Here is a 24,173-nt window from a genome sequence, read left to right on the forward strand (position 1 = left end):
GGTGCAATTAAACCGGGCAGGATTTTTGGAGACTAGATTGTAGGTGGATTTTGAAATAATTGTTTCTCTCCTGTACTACTGCAATGAGCCATGGGACGTATGTATATGATAATATTAAGTTTGTCTTTGTATTGCTTGTTTAGGCAAGCAAGTAAAAGGGAAAGTGCCCAGGTTTAAGACAAGAATGGAGTTCACCATTTACTAGCTGGATGAGCTTGGGTGACCTACAGGTAATTGCTGCAGCCTCTCCTCTACAAAATGGAAATGATAAACATCCACCTGTTGGGGCTGACGCAAGATTTAAATGCCAAAAGACTTTTGGAAACCATAAAGTACCTCAGAGATCTTAACTAACTTGTATTTGCATTACCAATTAGTGTGTGCTGTCCTACACAGTATCCGTATGTGAATCCTGAGGCACTTGAAATGTGGTTAGTCCAAAATGAGATGTCCTGTCAATGTAGAATACACACAGGATTTCAAAGACTTAGTACAAAAAAAGAGTGTAAGATACCTCATTAGTCACTATTATATGAATCACATGTTGAAATGATAACATTCCGGATATAGTAGATCAAGATTATAGATTACTAAAATTAATTTTGCCAATCTATTATATTTTTTAGTGTTGCTACTAGAATATTTAAAATTTTGACCTACATATTTCTGTTGTACAGCCCTGTTGTCTCTATCTGGACCATAATATTTCAAAGTCACGGAGTGCCTATTTATGAAATAAATAATGGCCATATAATTGATTTAAAGAAGAAAGTAGCCGGGTGCAGTGGCTTATGCCTGTAATCCCAGCACTTTGGGAGGCCTAGGCGGGTGGATCACCCAAGACCAGGAGTTCAAGACCAGCCTGGCCAACGTGGTGAGACCCTGTCTCTACTAAAAATACAAAAATTAGCTGGGCGTGGTGACAGGTGCCTGTAATCCCAGCCACTTGAGAGGCTGAGGCAGGAGAATCACTTGAACCCAGGAGGCAGAGGTTGTGGTGAGCCGAGATTGTGCCACAAAGAGTGAAGACTCGAAAAAAAAAAGATTGAATAAAAAAATACTTGTTGTACATTGTAATTTTTTTTTTTTTTTTTTGAAATGGATTTGCTCTGTCCGGGCTAGATGAGGTCGATCAATTCATGCAAGTCCGCCCTTGCCTCAGCCTCCCCAGCAGCTGGGACTACAGGCGCCCACCACCACGCCCGGCTAATTTTTTGTATTTTTAGTAGAGACGGGGTTTCACCGTGTTAGCCAGGATGGTCTCGATCTCCTGACCTTGTGATCCACCTACCTTGGCCTCCCAAAGTGCTGGGATTACAGGCGTGAGCCACTGTGCCCGGCCTTGTACATGATAATTCTGTAGAGCTCTTTTATGTACTTTTATCTTGTTTGATCATCCTGAAAACCTTATGAGAATGACAGATTTTTTTTTTTTTTTTTGAGACAGAGTTTCACTCTGTGGCCCAGGCTGGAGTGCAATGGTGCGATCTCGGCTCACCGCAACCTATGCCTCCTTGGTTCAAGTGATTCTCCTGCCTCAGCCTCCCAAGTAACTGGGACCACAGGCGTGCGCCACCATGCCCAGCTAATTTTTGTATTTTTAGTAGAGACAGGGTTTTACCATGTTGGCCAGGCTGGTCTCGAACTCCTGACCTCAAGTGATCCACCTGCCTTGGCCTCCCAAAGTGCTGGGATTATAGCGGTGAGCCACCGCGGCAGGCCGAGAATGACAGATTTCTAATCACATATTACAAATGAGGAAACGAGAGGCTCTAAAATAAAAGTAAAAAGCCTAGGCTCACACAAGTAATAGATGTGGCTTATTATGTGTGGGTAGTTAATATAAAGGGAAGGAAATTCAAGATGTTGCAATACCAGCTTGCCCTGGGCCTGCAACATCCCAGTAGCTGCTTCTATGATGCTCACAAGGTTAATAAAGTTCTTTAAGAATCTGCAAGCCACAGTCTTCTCTGTCTTCTGTACTTTGTTCCTATGACCCCAGGGAGGCCATAGTTTGGGAGTCGGGGGGAAGAGTGGTAAGAGAGACAATGGGAAAATATCTTTCCTCACAAATCCACTTAGGATTTTGGGATGGGTGACTTTTGGTCAGGGTCCTCAACAGATTTTGTTGACTTTATTCATGAAACACAGCCACATCTGTTTTTACTCACCACAGTATGTCCAGGGCTAACCTCAGTACTCCACAGATAGCTTTGAGAGTGGTTTATAAACTATAAACACGGTGTCACAGACATGAGGGGTAGCAAATGCCCGATTTGAACTAAAGAAGGGAGCAAGCAAATTCCACAGCAGAAACTAAATTTACAGAACAGATCAGGAAGAGAAAGAGAAAATAAGGAGAAGTGAAATTGTGAACTGAGGGAGGAGGAGTTGGACATGTGGTCAGGGGCCTCAAAGAGATCTAGCCCTAGTTGGTCTTGCATTAGAAGTTGCCAGTACATGTGTGACCTCAGCACTGTGCTTTAAAATAATCTGGCAGGTTACTTATAGGGTGACAAATGGGAAGGGAGAGTTTGGAGAAGGGAAACACTTAGAAGGCTGGACATTGGCCCAGGTGAGAGATGAACAAGCAAGTGGTGGAGGTGGAGGTGGGGGGCAGAGCAGGAGTCACAGGGAGGGAGCCAGGAGGGGGTCACCCTAACATCTGTTGATCTGGGATGAGGAAGGAGAGAGAGGCTGGAGTTCACTTTCCCACAATGAAAGAGGCAGGGGTGAGGAGATTCCTTACCAAGGGTGGAGGTGGGACTCTGGGGCTGGCATCTGCAAAGCAAGGGGAAGACGGCCTACGGGACTGCCAGGCCCAACCCAGAAGGGACGAGGGGTGCATGGGGTCTCCAGAGCACAGAGGCAGCCGTAGACAGCTGGCCAAACCGTTCTGTCCTTCAAGTCTCTTCAGCCATGTAAGGGAACTGAAAGAAAAGAGGGACCTTATCTGCCTTGATCTTAAGTTGTTCTGTGGGATGTGGGGCCTCAGGCCAGGGCAGCAACCCGAGCAAATCCGGTTAGTTTACTCCCTCTTCTTTTCTGAGCATGTGGGTGTCTGTGTGAGTTTATATGCATGTCCTGGCCTGTATCAATCTATGCATAGGTGTGTTTTTTTTTTATATATTTGAACTTCTCTTTGTTTCTAAGTGACTGAATGTGTCTACAGATGCATATAGTTGAGACGATGTCCTCACATACTTTTCTATACTAATGTGTCTACAGATTTCAAGTTAACGTTTCAGTTCTTGAAGAAACCTAAGCAAGCCTGCATATTTAGGCACCTTTAGGCAGATGCATAAATGTGCACCTGTAACTTATGCTGGAGCCAGCTCACACAGCTCACAAAGACCCAGTTTTATGTACAACTCTCCATCTTCCATGAGGTGTAATTATGTTGGTAGCTTGAAATCACCGTGGTGGGAGTATTTACACCATAGAAATCAGTAATTGCTACAGCTCAGGTTGTTGTTATTGTTGTTTTCCAGAAAGCTGGCTGTTAACACTTACCAGCGCACCACTGGGTATATGCCTGTGAGAATGCCCATGGTCTGTGTATATCAGTGTATAAGCACACACTGTATACGGAAGTGTGTATCTGTGTAGCGGCTCCAGTGTTTTACAGACTGCAAACTCAGTGGTACAAAAAGATAACTTTTTCTACAACTAAACTTGATTTCTGACTCAATCCTCCACTGTTCCCTAAAAGCAGAAAAGCTTAATCTACTTAATCTCTTACAGGTGAACTCAGTCATTTCGGGTTTCAACTTAGGTCCAACACTTGTCCTCCTCCTCTTGGCTCAGCAGGGTGACACGTGACAGCCAGGGTTAAACAGCACTGCAGCAGCACTGAGGACAGGCATCCACTAGCCTCCGCTGAGATGCACAGTTTTCCCACTGGGGCATTTTGTCTCCTGACATCTCCTAAGATTCCCAAGGCACCATGAGCCCTCCAGTTGCCCAGTCTATACTGCCATTTTGGGAATGTGTCTCCTTGTCAGGTGTCAGGGATGTTTATATGTCTTTCATAGTGCCTAACTATACAACACTCTGTAAGATAAAGTGTATGTCCATTTTATAGCGGCAGAAATGCTCAGAGGTTAGGGACCAGATTGCCACAACACCCTGTGAATGATGTGCACTAGTACATGCTTTTGGTCATGATGGATTAGGACATTGGTGCTTGAATAATCAGAATCCCCCATTCCATCATTGGGCCCTGTACCAACTGTGACGTCTCCTATGCTATGGTATAGCAGGAAACCCAAAAATAAGTGTACGTGGAGAGAGGGCTGTGAGGTTGAACCAATATGAATTCTGTGCCATGTAAAACCAGTGGAATAAGTTTCACAGACCTCCCCTCCCGAGCCTGTCTGGTTCCTTTATCAGGATTTAGTTATCTGACTTCTAGATGGAGCTCTGGTACTGAGCTACCAACATTGTGTGTCCCAGAAGAAAGAGGCAAAGAACTACAGCAGTGGGGTGGATTTTTCCAGAACAGACCTCCTGTGGAAGAGGTCCTATGAAGTTGCTGCAAGGAAACGGTGGGCAAGGGATAGAGGGAGGGTGATCTCTTCCAGGCTTCTGCCTTGCCCATTAGCAAATGTGCGGAACCCATAGTTCCCCCTTTTATAAAATTGTATTTTTTTAAGAGATAGGGTCTCATTCTATCTCCCAGGCTGGAGTGCAGTGGTATAATCATAGCTCACTGTAGCCTCCAGCTCCTGGGCTCAAGTAATACTCTTGCCTCAGCTCCAAAAGAGCTGGGACTAGAAGCATGCACCAGCATGGCAGGCTAATTTTTAAAATTTTTTTGTAGAGATGAGGTCTCGCATTGTTACCCAGGTTGATCTTGAACTTCTAGCCTCAAGTGATCCTCCTGCCTCAGCCTCCCAAAGTGCTAGGATTACAGGGATGAGCCACTGCATCTGGTTGTATTTATTTTTTGAAAAAAAAAATTACAATTTTTGAGATAATTTTAGATTCACATACAGTTGAAAGAAATACTACAAAGAGATCTCAGTTTCCCCCAGTGGTAACATCTTTCACAACTACAATATCACTGCTCAGATATTAACAGATACAGTCCATCAATCTTTCAGATTTCTCCATTTTTTATCATACCCATTTTTTGTTTTTGTTTGTTGAGATGGAGTTTCACTCTTGTCGCCCAGGTTGGAGTGCAGTGGGGCCATCTCGGCTCACTGCAACCTCCGCCTCCTGGGTTCAAGCGATTCTCCTGCCTCAGCCCCCCGAGTAGGTGGGATTACAGGCACGTGCTACCACGCCTGGCTAATTTTTGTAGTTTTAGCAGAGACGGGGTTTCACCATGTTGGCCAGGCTGGTCTTGAACTCCTGACCTCAGGTGATCTGCCCGCCTCGGCCTCCCAAAGTGCTGGGATTACAGGTGTGAGCCATCACGCCCAGCCTGTTGTATCCATTTTTATAAATACGTGTGTGTTTAGTTCTAGTTTTATCACACGTGTAGGTTCACGTATCCACCACCGCAGTTGAGATACCGAGCTGGAATCCATCTCCAGCAGTATTCCTCCAGTTCTCCTCCTTTTATACTCACACTCCCTTTCTGCCCTGAACCCTGGCAGCAACTAATTTGCTCCCCATTTCCAAATTTTAGTCATTTCAGGAATGTTATATAAATAGAATTGGGCCGGGCACAGTGGCTCATGCCTGCGATCCCAGCACTTTGGGAAGTAGGATGATCACTTGAGGCCAGGAGTTCAAGATCAGCCTAGGCAACATAGCGATCTCCCCATCTCCCTGTATAATTTTAAAATAAAAATGAATTTAAAAATTATAAATGGAATCATAGAGTATGTAACCTTTTTTTACCCATCTTAGTTCTCTGGAGATTTACCCAAGTTTTGTTGCCCGTCTCAGCAGTCATTCCTTTTCATTGCTGATTAGAATTCCACGGAATGGATGTAGTGCCTTTTTTAGTGACACAGTCATACATACAAATCTCTATGTACTCTACATAAAGGTTATAAAGTCATGGCTCCTTATCTGTGAATCCTTGAGCCTAAGGAAGAATGCAAGACAGAGCCACTTCTGGAGCTTTCTTTTCAGCTCCTGGAGCTGAGCCTGGCTGAAACCCGCCTTCCCCATCTGCCTTTGGGCATCTGGGAAGCAGCCCAAGCCTGGGGCTGAGTGAGAGCTTCTGGGAGAGCTCTTCCTGAGACAAGGGACAGTCCCTGGACGGTGGAGGAAAGGGTTATTGGGGGAAGGAAGAAAGCAGAGGCTGTGAGACTTTCTCCAGGCAACTGTCTCCACTGGCTTTGTCACTCCCTACCAGGTTCCCAGAAGACTCTACTTCCAGCCAGAGTGCCTCCTCCCAGAATCCTGAGGGTTCTCAACCCCTCTCCAACTTAGCAGTTCCATCCGTCACAGTTACATGTGTACATGAGCGAAAGCCTGCTCCCATCTAACTTGATTCTCTCAGGACGCTTCTAAGGATGCCTCCTCCCCTGTTGCCCAGGCTAGAGTGCAGTCGTGTGATCATGGCACACTGCAGACTCGAACTCCTGGACTCAAGTGATCCTCCCACTTCAGCCTCCCCAGTAGCTAGGACTCCAGGTGCACGTCACCACATCTGGCTAATTTTTTATAGATAACAAAGTTTCCCTATGTTGCCCAGGCTGGTCTTGAACTCTTGCCTCAAGCAATCTTCCTGCCTCAGCCTCCGAAAATCCTGGGTTTACAGGCATGACTCCCTCTCTGACACTCTCTGAAGCTAGAAAGTGAGAAAGGGGGGCTGGGAGAGTAAATCAGCTGGGAGCATTGGGAGGCTAGAAAAGAAAGAGGTTAGAATGGACTGGAGCAGTCAGGAAGGCTTCCTGGAGGCAGTAGTCTTAAAAGACTGGTGAGAAATGAATGCATAGAGAGGAGCAGGAAGGGCACTTGGAGTGAAGCAAGGGTGGGGCGGAGGAGGGGTTTGTGCAGGAGACGGGGTCAGAGCTGGAACTCAGAGTGTCATGCTTGGGTGCTTGTGGGTGGTGGGCAGGGCCAGGCAGCTTTCCTTCCCTTCACCTGCCCAGGGACAGTGACCTGCAGGCAAGAGACTGGACAGAAGAAAGAGGACGGGCCTGCCAGTAGCTTAATCAGTGATACCAGTCCCCTTGCATCATGACCTGTAGGTCTCAGAGAGTTCCTGGGGCTGACTGCAGCCAGTCCTGGCTCTTCCAGTACCTGCTAGAGGAAAGTGAGCCCAATAGTCTGGTTTGCTCAGAACTGAGGAGGGCTCTTGGGACATAGGACTCCCATTTTTAAAATGGGAGGAGTTGGTCACTCTGTGAAGAAATCTCTTCCAGAGAGAGGGCCCAGAGCAAGTCTGAGGCAGCGACCCCAGTGATCCATGCTATCGGAAATACGACTTGAGTGTTTTTAGGAGGGGAAGTGTTTAGTTTTCAGTTTTATAAAATTGTCTTCCAATAACTTAGGGCAGGATTTATATGTTACTGCAAATAATAAAATGAGCTATTAATAAAATGGATTAAACTGATCCATAGATCAGTTTGGCAGTGTTTCCCAGTATTTCCTCAAGAGATATTAATGGGTATCTCCAGAACACAGGATTCCTTTTTTTTTTTTTTTTTTTTTTTGAGACGGAGTCTCGCTCTGTCGCCCAGGCTGGAGTGCAGTGGCACCATCTCAGCTCACTGCAAGCTCCGCCTCCCGGGTTCACGCCATTCTCCTGCCTCAGCCTCCGGAGTAGCTGGGACTACAGGCGCCCACACCACGCCCGGCTAATTTTTTTGTATTTTTAGTAGAGACAGGGTTTCACCGTGTTAGCCAGGATGGTCTCGATCTCCTGACCTCGTGATCCACCCGCCTCAGCCTCCCAAAGTGCTGGGATTACAGGCTTGAGCCACCGCGCCCGGCCAGAACACAGGATTCTTATGGTCCTTGGGAACACTGAATCTTCCCAAATCCACCTGTCCCACCCTTACCCTGGAGAGACACAATGTACTGCCCATCAGTACATTGAGGCTCAGAAAGCCCCAAAGGAGAGAAACTTGTTTTATCCTGTTTAATGGCTAAAGAAACAAGGTTATTTGCACAGATATAGTCTGGTCTCTCAAGTGGTATTGAGTCCCTAATACATTTTCCCTGCTACACACACCACAAGTTTTCTCTTCTATCCTGTTTGCAAAACTCTGGAAGTAAACATAGATCTACAGGCTGCCACCCACTTTATGGCCCTGGAATCCCTGTATCAGCTCAATAATCCCACAGCCAGGTTTTAAGGATAAATCAGCTAGAAGTGTAATTTCTATTCTTGTTCGATTTTTTTTCTTTAATAATCCACTGGCTGGATTATTACTGGATTAATACTGGATCCTATTCAAAGGCCACAAAATTTCAACTCCCCACATGCCTCATACCAAAGCCCTAGGCCTGGGCTTTGTTTCCCTCAGGTTGGGACCAGCAGCAGCTGGGGGTCCATGCCCTGGAGCCGCTCATCACTTCTGAAGGCCTCAGAAAGATGCACCAAGCTGAGGCCTGGCAGCGTGGAAGAGTGGGGCTGGCAGCCCTCCACTCTTTCTTTCCCTTACCTTCTTTTCTGAGGCAGCCCTGAATATCCCCCAGATACTGTTTCCGAAAGACTTCGGCTGCTCCAGCCTTTTCTGGCCCCTGTGGAAAACAAGCCAGGTGGCTTTCAGTTCTCCAGACTCAGGCTGGGGCCAGACCAGGGCCAGGAGGTGTCACCCAGGGTCTCTCATGGGCCCTCCCCAGCATCCTGCCTCTGTCTACATGATGGACTATATCAAGGGAGGCCATTGCAGTTGTTGACACAATGGGTTTTTTTTGCAGTCATGAACCCCTAGCTGGAGCATTAGGAGAAGAAAGGCAGGAGAGGCGGGCCTTACCCAAGATCCGCCCTCAGCTCTGCAGTCCCCTGACTGGGGCAGGTGGGGCAAGGATGTAGTCATAGTGTGCAAAAGCAGGCAAGAGAAGCAGTGGAAAAGGCAGGATTGGAGGATGGCTTGGAGAGTGAGAGGTGTTCTAGTCCCAAATTAGGAGGAGATTTGGGCCCTGGTAAAACTGTGAAGTACAAGTTGGGCTCTGGAGGCATGAAAAGTGGGAGTGGAATGGGCACCTTCCACAGGAAGCCAGGTCTTCTGCTTTCTTGTGGCCCAGGCACTGTCCCCGTCTCCACCCTCAAACCCCATTGGGAGGAAAGTCAGATGAACCAGCACCCACTGAGGATCCCAGTCTTGGCTGAGGAAAAGCCACCTCACCTTCCCCAGAGGACTGAGATCCCAGACATGAGCATGATGGCTGGTAAGCTGGGGCTGCCACTTCCACCCCAAAAGCCGTCCACCAAAAAGCCCCAGAAGCAGTGTCAAGGGACATGACAGCATCAAGCTCAGAGACCTGACGGTGGATACCTGCAAGGATCGATTGTGTATTCCAGGGAGCGGGCCTCCTCTCCCCACCCTTCAGAACCCTGCCCCAGTTAGGGCTGTGCAGTTTAAGAGAAGCCCTGAGAGGGAGCAAGGATTGACCTGGAGGGGTGTTCTTCTGATGGCAGTCTCTTTCTGTTGCCCAGGTTGGAGCATACAGGCACAATCTGGGCTCACTGCAACCTCCGCGTCCCAAGTTCAAGTGCTTCTTGGGCCTCAGCCTTCTGAGTAGCTGAGACTACAGGCACCCGTCACCACGCCCGGCTAATTTTTTGTGTTTTAGCCTGGCCTCAAGTGATCCGTGCGACTCGGCCTCCCAAAGTGCTGGGATTACAGGCCAGAGCCACCACACCTGGCCAAGATTTTCTTTTTTCTTCCTACACATAAGTGAGGACATGTAATATTTCTCATTCTGTGCCTAGCTTATTTCACTTAATATACAGACCTGCAATCTCATCCATTTTTTCTGCAGTGGAGAGAATTTTACTGCTTTTGAGGCTGAATAATACTTCACTGTGTGTGTATACCACAGTTTCTTAATTGAAACACATTTTGAAAAAGCAAATATTTTTCAAATGTCTCAGAATGTGAAACTTTAGGGATACTGTGCCCATTTTATTCTATTTCCCATTTTATGTATATGCAAGTGTATCATAAAGCAGCAATCAATGTGTGTATAAATCCATAACTTCAACAAATGTAAAATGAAAATGCTAAGTGGTGGCTGGGCGCGGTTGCTCATGCCTGTAATCCCAGCACTTTGGGAGGCCGAAGTGGGCGGATCACCTGAGGTTGGGAGTTCAAGACCAGCCTGACCAATATGCAGAAATACTGTCTCTACAAAAAAAAAAAAAAAAAAAAAAAAAATAGCCGGGCGTGGTAGCGCATGTCTGTAATCCCAGCTACTCAGAAGGCTAAGACAGGAGAATCGCTTGAATGTGGGAGGCAGAGGTTGCAGTGAGCCGAGATCGTGCCATTGCACTCCAGCCTGGGCAACAAGAGTGAAACTCTGACTCAAAAAAATAAAAAATAAAATGCTAAATGGTAAGAAAAAACAGCATAATAAAAATCTGTATGGTGTTAAAGGGCAATGCATTTGAAGATAATATTTGAAGAAATCATATTACAATTAACTTCTTACTTATTGGAGCTTGATACCTCTGAAAACTTCATCATTGGAATCACCTGTGGTGCTTAAAAAAAAAAAAAAATCCACATACCTACACAGGTGCAAGTAAATCAGAATCTCACGTAATGAGACCCAGGCCTCATCATTTGTAAGCTCCCCAGGTGATTTGATTCAAAGACAAGCTTGAGGACTGGTGACATGGATCTCTAAACATAACCTGCCTAAATAGATTCTCTAGAAGCAGTTTATAGAGAAATTCCACATGAACTCTGGAAGAGGATATGAATTTGATGTACAGTATGTCCTCACTTATCATTTTTGAAAGTCTCTTGGAAACTTCACCTTTAAGCAAAATTATGTATAGTGAAACCACTTATTCCTCATCAACATCATAACAACTTTGAACACAACAATGGTGTTGGAGGACCTGCTGTACGTTGTTTCCATAAAGTCGATGTTCAGGGAATTCCAAAATGAAGTGAGGACTTCCTGTATATAAAAAGATGGTTGTGATTCCACCTGGATGACAGGGTTACTGGTCAGAAACTAAAGGAGGCCGCCTAGGTATAGAGGATTCAGTCATGAGGTTTATGCTAAACAAAGGATCCCAGAATACTCACCCATTCCAGTTAAAGGCATAACGAAGAAAGCAATATTCACATAGGAAATGTGGAAAGGAATAAAAGCCATCAAGCAACAACAATAATGTGACTAAGGCGCAGGATTTGCAGATGTAGAGATTTAACGTGGTTGCCCTTTCTTACCCACACAAGAAGAAGGATGGAACAGATCCTGAGATTCGACTGTTCTGCTGCGCAGCCTCCACAGGGCACTTTGAATGTCCTTGTTTCTCAGGCAGTAGATGAGAGGGTTCAGCATGGGGGTGAACACAGCGTACATCACTGACGCCACCACACCACTCCTGGGGGGTGGTGACCCAGCTGAAGTCAGGTACACGCCAATGCCTGTACCATAAAATAAGCAAACAACTGCCAGGTGAGAGCCACAGGTGGAGAAGGCTTTAGACTTCCCATCTGACGATGAAATTCTTAGAATGGAGGGGACAGTGTTAGAGTAAGACAAAAGGATCCCTGAAATGGGAAGAAAACCAAACATAGTACTATCTAAATATACGAATATGCTATTGATGATGCTGTCAGAACAGGCAAGGTTGAGAAGTTATGATGGGTCACAGACAAAATTGGAGATTTCCACATTCTTGAAGAAGGTGAATTGTAACACAATCTAACTGTGCAGCTGGGAATCCAACAGGCTAAGGAAAAAGGACACCGAAACGAAGAAGACACCGAGGTGAGGATTCATGATGACTGGGTAGTGCAGGGGGTGACAGATGGCCACATCGGTCATAGGCCATCACAGTCAGGAGCATGTCTCCTATACATGCAAAAAGGACAAAGACATCTGTGTCAGGCAGCCCGCATAAGAGATGACTCTGCTATGCGACTGCATGTTCACAATCATCTTGGGAACCGTGGCCGAGGTGAAAGCGATGTCAGCCCAGGACAGGTTGGAGAGGAAGAAGCACATTGGGGTGTGGAGGTGGGAGTCAGAGCTGAAAGCCAGGATAATGAGCAGGTTCCTCAGCACCATGACCAGGTATGGACAGGGACAGCCCAGGCAGGACGGGCTGCAGTTCTGGATCCTCTGAGAGTCCCAGGAGGAGGAATTCTAAGACACCTGTGAGATTCCGTGGCTCTGTGTGACTTGGACACCTTGAGAAGAAAAGAAGACTGGGAAAATAAAAGATAAAAACCAGCCCTTAATGCTGTGTGTATATTTTGGATGCAAGCAATTCACAAGGAAATTTTCACACTTGAGGACCATACACCGTCAGCAATATTTCTCAGGTGTGACAAACCCAAAAATCTCAGAATTATTACATGATTTGCTTTTTTGCTTTTCAACTCTTTCTGTACATACTACTTTAGAGAAAATCTACTGAAGAATGTTAGAAGACCAAAACGTAATATATAAGAAATCCGTGATCTCAGTAAAATACGGCCTACTCTTTTCAGAAACAATAGCATGCAATAAAAATGTTCTCTCTTTAAGAAAAAGATCTCAGTCTAATGGAAAGAAATTAAGAAGCAGTGAAATGCCCTTTATTTTATTCTGACACCATGCTACATATTCCTTTGATGTAGAATATTTGAAAGGACGACACATGAGCTAGGACCACATTAATCTAAAAACGAAATCGAACCTTATAGTTCTTAATCGGAAGACCTTTTAGCATGCTAGTTGCTTTTCTTATTTATTGCCGTCCTTAGGTTTTCTGACATCATTTCTTCATAAAAGTACACGTACACTCAAATGTGGGAGCTGTGTCTCCAAATTAATTGAATATCTAACTCTTGGCCGAGCGCGATGGCTCACACCTGTAATCCCAGCACTTTGGGAGGCCGAGGCTGATGGATCACTTGAGGTCAGGAGTTCCAGAGCAGCCTGGCCAACATGGTGAAACCCCGTCTCTAGTGAAGACAAAAAAAACAATTAGCCAGGCGTGGTGGCGGGTAACCCTAGCTACTCGGGAGGCTGAAGCAGGAGAATCCTTTAGAACCTGGAAGACAGAGATTGTACGCCCTGTGATATTAGTTTTGATATCCTAGGGAGATATTGCTCCTGACATCAGAGTGGGCGAACACCCTGTGATATTATTTGTAATATCCTAGAAAGATATTGCTCCTAATATCACAGTGGGTGTACACCCTGTGATATTAATTGTAATATCCTACAGAGAGATTACTCCTAATAATACAGTGGGTGTACACCCTGTGATATTATTCATAATGTATTACAGAGATACGACTCCTGCTATCACAGTGAGTGTACACCATGTTTGTACACCCTTAGTTGTGATAATATTTGTAACAACTTAGAAAAATATTACAGCTAATATCAAAGTGGGTGTACACCCTGTGATGTTATTTGTTATATACTGGGTAGATATTACTCCTAATATCACAGTGGGTGTACACCCTGTGATATTATTTGTAATAACCTGGGGAGATACGACTCCTAATATTACAGTGGGTGTACACTCTGTGATACTATTTGTAATGTCCTAGGAAGATATTACTCCTAATATCAAAGTGGGTGTACACCATGTGTGTACACTCTGTGATACAATTCGTAATATCCCAGAGAGATATTTCTCCTAATATCACAGTGGGTGTACACTCTGTGATATTATTCATAGCATCCTGGAGAGCTATTGCTCCCGATATCACAGTGGGTGTACACCCTGTGATATTATTCAGAATATCCTAGAGAGATATTACCTCTAATATCACAGTTTCTGTACACCTTGTGATATTATTCATAATATCCTAGGGAGATATTACTCCTAATATTACAGTGCGTGTACACCATGGGTGAACGCCCTGTGATGTTATTGGTAATATCTTCTAGGGGGATATTACCCGTAATGTCACAGTGGGTGTACACCATGTGTGTACACCCTGAGATGTTACTCGTGATATCCTAGGGAGAAATTATGCCTAATGTTACAGTGGGCGTATGTTTCTATTCTGTGATGCTATTCGTAATATTTCAGAAAGTTATTATTCCTAGTGCCACAGTGTATGTATACCATGTGTGTACACTCTGTGATGTTATTCGTATTATCCTAGGGAGATAGTTCTCATAACATCACTGTGGGTGGACATCATGTATGTACACCCTGTGCTGTTATTGGTTATGTCCTGGTAGATATTACTCCTAATATCACCATGGGTGCACACCATGGGTGTACATTCTGTGATGGTATTCATAATATCCTAGGGAGATATCACTCCCTATGTCATAGTGGGTGTACAGCCTTGTGATATTATTGGTAATATCCTTGGGATGTATTACTCCTGTTATCACAGTGGGGGTACACCCTGTGATAGTATTTGTCATATCCTAGGGAGATATTACTGTATACCCTGTGATATTATTTGTGACATTTTAGGGAGCTATTTCTCCTAAAGTCAGAGTGGGTGTACACCCTGTAATATTCTTCCTGATATCACAGTGGGTGTACACTCTGTGTGATTATTTTTTCTAATATCCAGCGGGGGAGAGGATGATTTGCTTCCAATATCACAGCAGGTGTACACCCCCGTGATATTGTTCCTAATATCCAGGGAAGGAGAGGATGACATTATTCCCAATATCACTGGGGGTGCACCACCCCCCGCCGGGATATTGTTCCTAATACCCGGAGGTGGAGAGGATGATATTACTCCCAGTATCACAGGGGGTATACACCACCCCTGTTTGATATCGTTGGTAATATTCTGGGGGGCAGAGGATGATATTACCTCCAATATCGCAGGGTGTGTAAACACCCCCTGTGATATTGTTCTAATGGCCTGTGAAAGAAAAAATATTACTCCCATTATCGCAGGGGGTATTCAGCCCTGATGAATATTGTTTTCTAATATCCAGAGAAGGAAAGTATGATATTACTCCCAATATCACAGGGGTTGTACACCTTTTTGTGATATTGTGTCTAATAACCAGGGAAATAGAAGATGATATTACTTTCAATATCGCGGAGGGTGGACACCACCCTGGGATATTGTTCCTAATGTCCCAACGGGGAGAGGATGATATTACTCCCAATATCGAAGTAAATGTACACCACCCCCGTGATATTGTTCCTAATATCCAGAAAGGAAAAGAATGATATTACTCCCAACGGCGTAGGAAATGTGTACCCGCGCTGTGATATTTTTCCGAATATCCAGGTGGGGAGAGAATCATATTACTTCCAATATCGAAGGGTGTGTACACCCACTCTGTGATCTTGCTGCTAACATCCAGGTTTGGGGAGGACGACATTACTCCCAATATGGCAGGGGTAGTACACCCCCCGTGACCTTGTTAGTAATTTCCTGGGTGGAGAGGATGATATTACTTCCAATATCGCAGGGGGTGTACACACCCCTGTGAAACTCTTCCTAATATCCAGAGGGAGAGAGGATGATATGACGCCCAATACCGCAGGGGGTGTACACAGCCCTGTGATACTCTTCCTAATATCCACAGGGAAAGAGGATGATATGACTCCCAATATCCCAGGGGGTGTACACAACCCTGTGATATTGTTCCTAATATCTAGAGCAAAAGAGGATGATATGACTCTCAATATCGCAGGGGGTATGCACCCCTCCTGTAATATTGTTCTTAATACCCTGGGAGGGAGAGGATAAGATTACATTGAATATCGCAGGGAATGTACACCCTCCCCTTCTGATACCCTTCCTAATATCCAGGGGAAGAGAGGATAATTTCACTCCCAATATTGCAGAGACAGTACACCCCACCCGTGATACTGTTCCTAATATGCAACGGGGGAGAGGATGATACTACTCCCAATATCGCAGGGGTGTTCACATCCCCAGTTACATTTTTCCTAATATCTAGGGGAGAGACAATTATATGACAGCAAATATCGCAGGGTCTGTACATCCCTTCCTGATGTTGTTCCTAATATCCAGGGGGGAAGAGGATGATATCAAATATCAAAGGGAGTGTACTCCCACCCACCCCCCCGATATTGTTGTTAATATTCATGAGGGGAGACGATGATATTACTCCAAATATCGCAGGGGCTGTTGACACCCCCTGTGATATTGTTTCTAATATCAAGGGGGGCAGAAAATAATATTACTTCCAATATTGCAGGTGGTGTATACCCCACCTGAACTATTGCACCGAATATCCAAAGAGGGAGAGGATGGTATGAATACCAATATCGAAGTGTGTGTACACGCCCCTTGTGATACGGTTTTAATATCCAGGAGGCGGGAGGATGATATTAGTCCCAACATCACAGAGGGTGTACACTACCCCTGTGATATTGTCCCTAACTTCCAGAGGGGAGAGGATGATATCACTCCCAATATCTCAGAAGTTGTACATCCCCCGTGACATTGTTCGTCATATCCAGGGAGGCACAGGATGACATTCCATTGAATTTCGCGACAGGCGTACACGCACAGTGTGATATTGTTCCTAATATCCAAGAAGGGAGAGGATGATATTACTCCCAATAAAGCAGTGGGTGTACATTACCCCCGTGTTATTGTCTCTAATATCCGGGGGCCGGCGGGGGGCGGGTGGAGCGGATAACATTCCCTCAAATTTGGCAGGTGGTTTGACGCCCCTTGTGGTATTGTTTTTAATATCCAGCGGGGAAGACAATAATACTATTTTTGATAGTCCGATTCATCCGCTCCACCTTTCTGGAACTCTTAGGCCGTAGGCGGCATGCAGTTTCCATGTGATCCCCAATACCTAAGCCATCTTCTGTACCAAGTCAGCCACAAACGCAGGCCCGTTATCTGAGCCGATCCGTAAGGGCAGTTCAAATCTAGGAATAAGATCTCGAAGAAGCAGACGGGTTACTTCACGAGCTTTCTCAGTTCGTGTTGGATAAGCCTCCACCCACTCAGACTAGGTACACCCAAGAACTAGTAAATACTTGTTACCTCCACACTTTGGCATCTCTGTGAAGTCTACCTGGAGATCTTCAATGGGGGCTGCTCCATAAGCTTGTATGCCGGGCAGAACGGCTGGACCTTGCCTCGCATTATGCTGTCGGCAGGTAACACACCGCTGCATCACGGTTTTGGCAAGGGCTGACAAATGCGAGAGGTAGAAATACCGGCCTAACAACTTTTCCAGTGACTCCTGACCTAGGTGGGTGGTTTCATGCACAGCCAGTGCAACTGCAGCTCCTAGCAGCTGTGGCACAGCTACTCTCCCATCTGGTAACCGAATCCATCCTTCCTCCATCACTTGTCCTCCCCTCTACCTGGAGAAAGTCCTTTTCTTCTTTAGAAGAAGTAGGTCCAAGATCAGGTGCTTGAGGGAGCAGAGGGGCTGTGACTGATGCCCGGAAGGGGGCAGATGCTGCTTTTCCAGCCTCTGAGTCAGCGCGGGAATTCCCCAAACCCACCAAGGTGGAAGCTCGCTGATGTCTTCTGCAATGCATAAGTGCCACCTTGTGGGGTTTCCATACTGCTTCTAATAATTGCGAGATTTCTTGTTGATATTTTCTGTCTTTTCTCCCAGAGTTCAATAGGCCCTTTTCTTTCTATCACGCTCCATGCACTTGAAGGGCTAAAAAGGCATACCGAGAATCAGTGTAAATGTTTACAGTCTTACCTTCACTGAGTTCTAAGGCCCGAATTAAAGCAACAAGTTCAGCTTTCTGGGCTGAAGTGGCCTGGGGCAACGATCTGGCTTCAACAACAGTGTCCAGGGTTACCACTGCATCACTGCATACCCTGCACCTCTCTCTCCTTGGGAGTTGAAGAAGCTGCTCCCGTCCACGTATAGTTCCCATTCTACTGATGCCCAAGGCTGGTCCCGGAGGTCAGGTCTGCTAGAGTCAACTGAGTCCAATACTTCTACACAATCAGGCTCGACAGCGCTCTCTGATACCGGGAGCAAGGTGGCGGGGTGTAGGGTGTTACAAACTTCAATGGTTATACGGGGATTTTCACAGAGCAAAGTTGGGTACTTGGTGAATCTGGCATTCATTAGCCAATGATGTCCGTTAGTATTCGTTAAAGTCACCACAGCATGGGGGGCCTTTATGTTCAGGTTTTGCCCAAGAGTCAGCTTATTTGCTTCTTGTACTAGCAGGGCAGTTGCTGCCAAGGCCCTCAAACAGGGGGGCCATGCTTTAGAAACCCTGTCTAGTTGTTTAGAGAGCTAGGCCATCGGCCTCAGCCAGGGCCCCACAGTTTGGGTTAAAAGTCCAGCTGCCATCTTTTCTCTCTCTGATGCATACAATGGAAAAGGCTTTGTCAGATCAGGTAGCCCCAGGGCTGGGGCTGACATAAGTTTTTCCTTTAACTCATGAAAGGCTTGCTGTTGTTGGGATCCCCATTCCAAAGGTTCCCAGTCCCCGCCCCCTTTGTGACCTCATACAAAGGCTTGGCTAATACTGCAAAGTTTGGGATCCACAGCCTACAAAACCCCACAGCTCCTAAGAATTCTCTCACTTGCCTTCTTCTGCTCTTAGGCTCCAGTAGATTGCAAATGACCTGCTTTCTTTCTGATCCCAGGCTGCGTTCCGACCCCTGTCAGATAGTAAATCCCAAGTAACATACCTGCTGTCGGCAGATCTCAGCTTCTTTCTTGGACACCTTATACCCACAGTCCTCCAGGTGCCGGTGTAGGGCATCCGTTCCCATGGCGCACCTGACTGCTATGGGGTGTCCCAGCAGAAGGTCATCAAGCTACTGGAGCAAAACGCAGCCTAGGTCTCTGGCGGGAAACTTCTGGAGGTCTCGAGCCAACGCCTCCCCGAAGATGGTGGGGGAGTTCTTGAACCCTTGGGGAAGCCTGGTCTGGTCCAAGTGTACTGAGTAGTGACACCTGACTCCGGATCTTCCCACTGAAAGACAAACAGCTTCTGCCTCTCAGGGGCTAATCGGATAGGAAAGAAAGCGTCTTTCAGGTCCCAGCAGGTGAACCAGCTGTCCTCAGCTGGCAGCAACCCCAACGATGTGGACGGGTTAGGTACTGTTGGATGTAAAGTCAGTGTAGCTTGATTAAGCAAGCGCAAATCCTGTACCGGCCGGTAGTCCTTGGTCCGTGGCTTGGGAACAGGCAGGAGGGGAGTGTTCCATGGAGACTGACAAGGAACAATAATTCCAAAAGTTCTTAGGTGCTTGAGATGGACCTGGATACCTTGAAGAGCTTCTCTGGGGACCGGGTCCTGTTTTTGCCTAACCAGCTGGGCCCCATTCTTGACTGGCCAACTCTGGAGGGTTGTCTTCCGCCCGTACTCTTGGCCACCGCTTAGACAGAGCTGGTCTTCTCTCTTGGCCCGGCTCAGTTAAGAAAAGTCTCCATTCCTCCTCTCGGGGGACCGTAAGGGTCATAATGACTCCCATTCCGGGTAACTTTAGCAGCAAAGAGCTGTGCTCTGTCAAAGAGATAGTGACTCTCAGCTTGCTGAGCAAGTCCCTTCCCAAAAAGGGCAAGGGACAGTCAGGCATGTACCAAAACTGATGAATGACTTTATGTCCTCCTACAGTACAAGTCCGAGGCAAGCAGAAAACTTGCTTTGCTGAAACCCCCGTGGCTCCGATGATGTCAATAGTCTTTTTGGATAAGGGGGCGACCGGGGTGGTCACTAGCGAATGTTCAGCAGCGGTATCTACAAGAAAATCAATGTCTCTACCCCCGACTGTCATTCTGACCATAGGCTCTTTGGGGACGCTTGAGCTCGGTCTCCCTCACTCCAATAACCCTTCTGCCAGGTTGGGCAGGGCCCCTTCCTCCTTGTCCAGGGCCTCCTGCTCTGAGTCACCTTGTTTTCTTTTGAGCTGAGGGCATTTGTTGTTCCAATGTCCTATTTCTTTACAATAAGCACACTGGTTACGCTGCAAACTCTGACAGCCAAGCTGAGTTTCTTTCCCAGGGCCCCGCTTCCCTTGCCTCTTTGGCGGGGGGGGCCCTCTGATTGCTGCAGCTAACAAACAGGTCAGTGTTTCGCCGGGCCTGACCTCCATTCTCTTTGCCGTTTTCCTTACGGCTTACTGCATCCCTGTTTACAAACACCTGGTTAGCTATTTCTAGTAATTGTGATGTATTCATCCCTGCAAGCCCAGCCTGTTTCTGCAGTTTTCTTCTCATGTCTTCTGCGCTTTGACGGACTAAAGCCATGTTAATCATGCGCTGATTTCAGGGCTATCGGGATCAAAAGGAGTATACATACGACAGGCCTCACACAGCCTCTTGTAGAATTGTGCTAGACTTTCCTCTTTTCCCTGAATGACCTCAGAGACCCTGTTAACGTTGGTGGCCTTCTGAGCTCCCCTCATTAATCCTTCCAAGAGAGCTTCCCTGTCTCAGTTTAGCCTTTGCATATCCTCTCTTTCATGTGGGTCCCAGTGGGGGTCGGTTCCTGGTAACTGGGTCCTTACATACTCTTGGGGGTTTTGATAATCAGCTGGTGCACGTTCCTCTAGCCACTTAGTTGCTGCTTGGAGGACTCTCCGCCTTTCATCGCTGTTAAAGAGGAACATGAGCAACTGGTGCCAATCAGCCCAGTTGGGGTTGTGGGTCTGGATAACAGTTTGGAGCAAATCAATTAGGGCTTGTGGCTTTTCGGTATAGGATGGGGTATTGGTTTTCCAGTTGAGGTCGACAGAGGTGAAGGGCTGGTACAGAAAAACACGCCTCTCCACCACGTGACCATCCTCATCTATCCCATACCGCTGCTCTCTCAGGGGCATTTGTATCCCCGTTTTGGGTCGTAAACGAGCTGCCGAGGGAGGGGTGGAATGGCGCAATGTGACTTACCGCAATTAATAATCTCAATTATTAATTGACACTAATAATTATCAATATTAATAACTGATAATATAATTTTAAAAATCAATACTGATAATAACGATGATTAATATTAAATAGTTATACTAATGATAATAAATGATTAATATTAATGATTAATAACGCCTGATATTAATGACTTATCTTGATCTTATTCATTAGAAAACAGTAATATTAGCTCTTAATAATTAATATTAATATTAATAATCTGAAAACTTTTTATTAGCAATTATTTCTTAATATTAATATTGGTAATTCATATTCATGTTACTAATAAATGAGGAATAATTCATACTAATATTACGCCTAATACCTCAGTGAGGTACCACCTGTGATATTGCTCCTAATGTCCAGGGAGGGAGAGAGCATGATATTACGTTCAATATCGCAGTAGGTGTACACCCACCCGGTGATATTGATCCGAATATAATCTCCAGGGGGTGGAGTATGACGTTACTCCCAATACAGCAGTGGGTGTGCATCCACCCGGTGATTTTGCTCCTAATATTCACGGAAGAAGAGAATGCTATTACTCCCAGTATCGCAGGAAGTGTACACACTTCTGTGAGATTGTTCCTAATATCCGGAGGTGGAGAGGGTGATATTACTCCCAATATCGCAGGCTGTGTACACCCACCCTCTGATATTGTTCCTAGTAGCCAGGAAGGCAGAGGACGATATGACTCCCCATACAGCAGGAGGTGTACACCCATCCTGAGATATTATTCCTAATATCCATGGAGAGGAGAGGCTGATATGACTCCCAATATCGCAGGGGGTGTACACCCTGTGATGTTATTCGTAATATCCTAGGAAGAGGTTACTCCTAATATCACATGGGTTATCCTAGGAAGAGGTTACTCTTAATATCGCAGTCCTAATATCACACCCTGTGATAGCATTCGGAATATCCAAAAGGGACGTTACTTTTAATGTCACATGGGGTGTACACCCTTTGATATTATTCATAAGATCCTAGGGACGTACGACTTCAAATATCACATTGGGTGTACACGCATGATGTACACATTATGTGTGAACCCCTACTGTGATAGTATTCATAATATCCTAGGAAAATGGGACTCCTAATATCACAGTGAGTGTACACACTGTGATATTATTTGTAATATCCTAGGGGAATATTACTCCTAAACCAAAGGCGTGTATACCCCCTATGATATTATTCATAATACTCTAGGGAGATGTTACCCCTAATGTAATATCACAGGGGTGTACACCCCTGTGATATTATTCACAGTATACGAGACGAATATTAGCACTGAAGTCACAATGTGTGTACACCTTGTGATATTATTCATAATATCCCACGGGGGTGTTACTCCTGTTATCACAGGGGGTGTGTTCACTGCGATGGCATTCATAGTCTCCTAGATGGAGGTTACACCTAATGTCACAGGGTGTGTACATCTTGTTATCTTATTCATCATATCCTAAAAAGACATTACTCCTCATGTCACAGGGGCTGTATACCCTGTGATATTATTCGTAATATCCTGGCGTGATGTTACTTTTAATGTCACAGATGGTGTACATCTTTTGAAATTCTTTGTCACAGTTTCGTGGGATGTTACTCCTAATGTCACATGGGGTGCACACTGAATGATATTACTTGTAATATTCTGTAGAAATGTTACTCATAAATCACAGGTGTTCTACACCCTGTCATGTTATTGGTCATCTTCTAGGGGAATGTTACAGAAATTAATGTCACCCGGGGTGTACACTTTGTGATATTATTTGTAATTTCCTAGTGAGGTGTTACTACTAATGTCACAATACGTGTACACCCTCTGATATTATTCGTTATATCCTCACGGGTTATTACTCCTATGTCACGCGGGGTGTACTCCCTGTGATAATATTCGGAATATCTCAGGGGGATTTTACTTTTAATGTCACAGGGGGTGTACTCATTGTGATATTACTCGTGATGTTCTAGAAAGATGTTACTTCTAATGTCACAGGGTGTGTACACCCTGTGACATTACACAGTCTAACCCCCTGTGACATTATTCCTAATATTTTAGCGGGATGATACTCCTAAAGTCATACACAGGAGGCGTACGCCCTGTGATATTATTCGGAATATTCCAGGGTGGATGTTACTCCTAATGTCACAGGTGTGTATACCCTGTGATATTATTCACAGTATACTAGCAGGATATTACTACTAATGTCCCCATGTGTGTACACCTTCTGATATTATTCGTAATATCCTGGGAGGACGTTACTCCTAACGTCACAGGGGATGTCAACCCTGGGATCTTATTCGTAATATCCTAGGAAGATGTTACTCATAATGTCACATGGGTTGTACACCCTGGGATATTATTTCAAATATCCTAAAGTGATATTATCTTAATGTCATAGGGTGTGTACACCCCTTGATATTATTCGTAATATCCTAAGGAGATATTACTTTAAAAATCACAGTGGGTGTGCACACATGCTGTACACCCTGTGACATTATTCACAATATCTGAGGGAGGTATAACTTTTAATATCACAGTGGGTGTACACACTGTGATATTTTTCATCATATCCTAGAAGTATATTATTCCTATTGTCACAGGGGTTTAACATCCTGTGAAATTATTTGTAGTTATCCTGGGGGATGATTATCCTAAAGTCGCAGGGTGTGTACACCCTGTGATATTATTCGTAATATTCTAGGGAGATGTTACTCCTAATATCACAAATGTGTACACGCTGTGCTATTATTCACAATATACTAGCTGGATATTTAATGTCACAATGCATGTACACCTTGTGATATTATTCGTAATATCCTAAGGGGATGTGACTCCTATTGTCACAGGGGGTGTGCTTTCTGTGCTATGATTCGTCGTATCCCAGGGGGATGTGACTCCCGCCATACACGTTGTGTACACTTTGTTATATTATTCATCATATCCTAGAGTGATGTTACTCCTCATGTCACGGGGGTGTACATCCTGTGATGTTATTCTTCACATTCTGGGAAGATGTTAACCCCTAATATCACAGAAGGTGTACAATCTGTGAAGTTATTCATAATAGTTTCGGCGGATGTTACTCCTAATGTCACACGTGGTGTACAAACAGTGATATTATTTGTAAAGTTTTTTGGATATGCCACTTCTAATATCACAGGGGCTGTACACCCTGTCATATTATTCGTAATATCCTAAAGAAATGTTACCACTAATGTCACAGGCGGTGTACATCGTGTGGTATTATTCCCAATA

General features: G+C 45.3%; 1 pseudogene; it reads right to left on the reverse strand.

Annotated features, from left to right (window-relative positions):
* Positions 1-2,193: 2,193 nt before the first annotated feature.
* LOC116484249 (uncharacterized) lies at positions 2,194-18,776 on the reverse strand (annotated as a pseudogene).
* Between the last annotated feature and the right edge of the window lie 5,397 nt (positions 18,777-24,173).

Source organism: Hylobates moloch, unplaced genomic scaffold (genome assembly GCF_009828535.3).
Source record: "Hylobates moloch isolate HMO894 unplaced genomic scaffold, HMol_V3 SCAFFOLD_15, whole genome shotgun sequence".
Lineage (NCBI taxonomy): Eukaryota > Metazoa > Chordata > Mammalia > Primates > Hylobatidae > Hylobates > Hylobates moloch.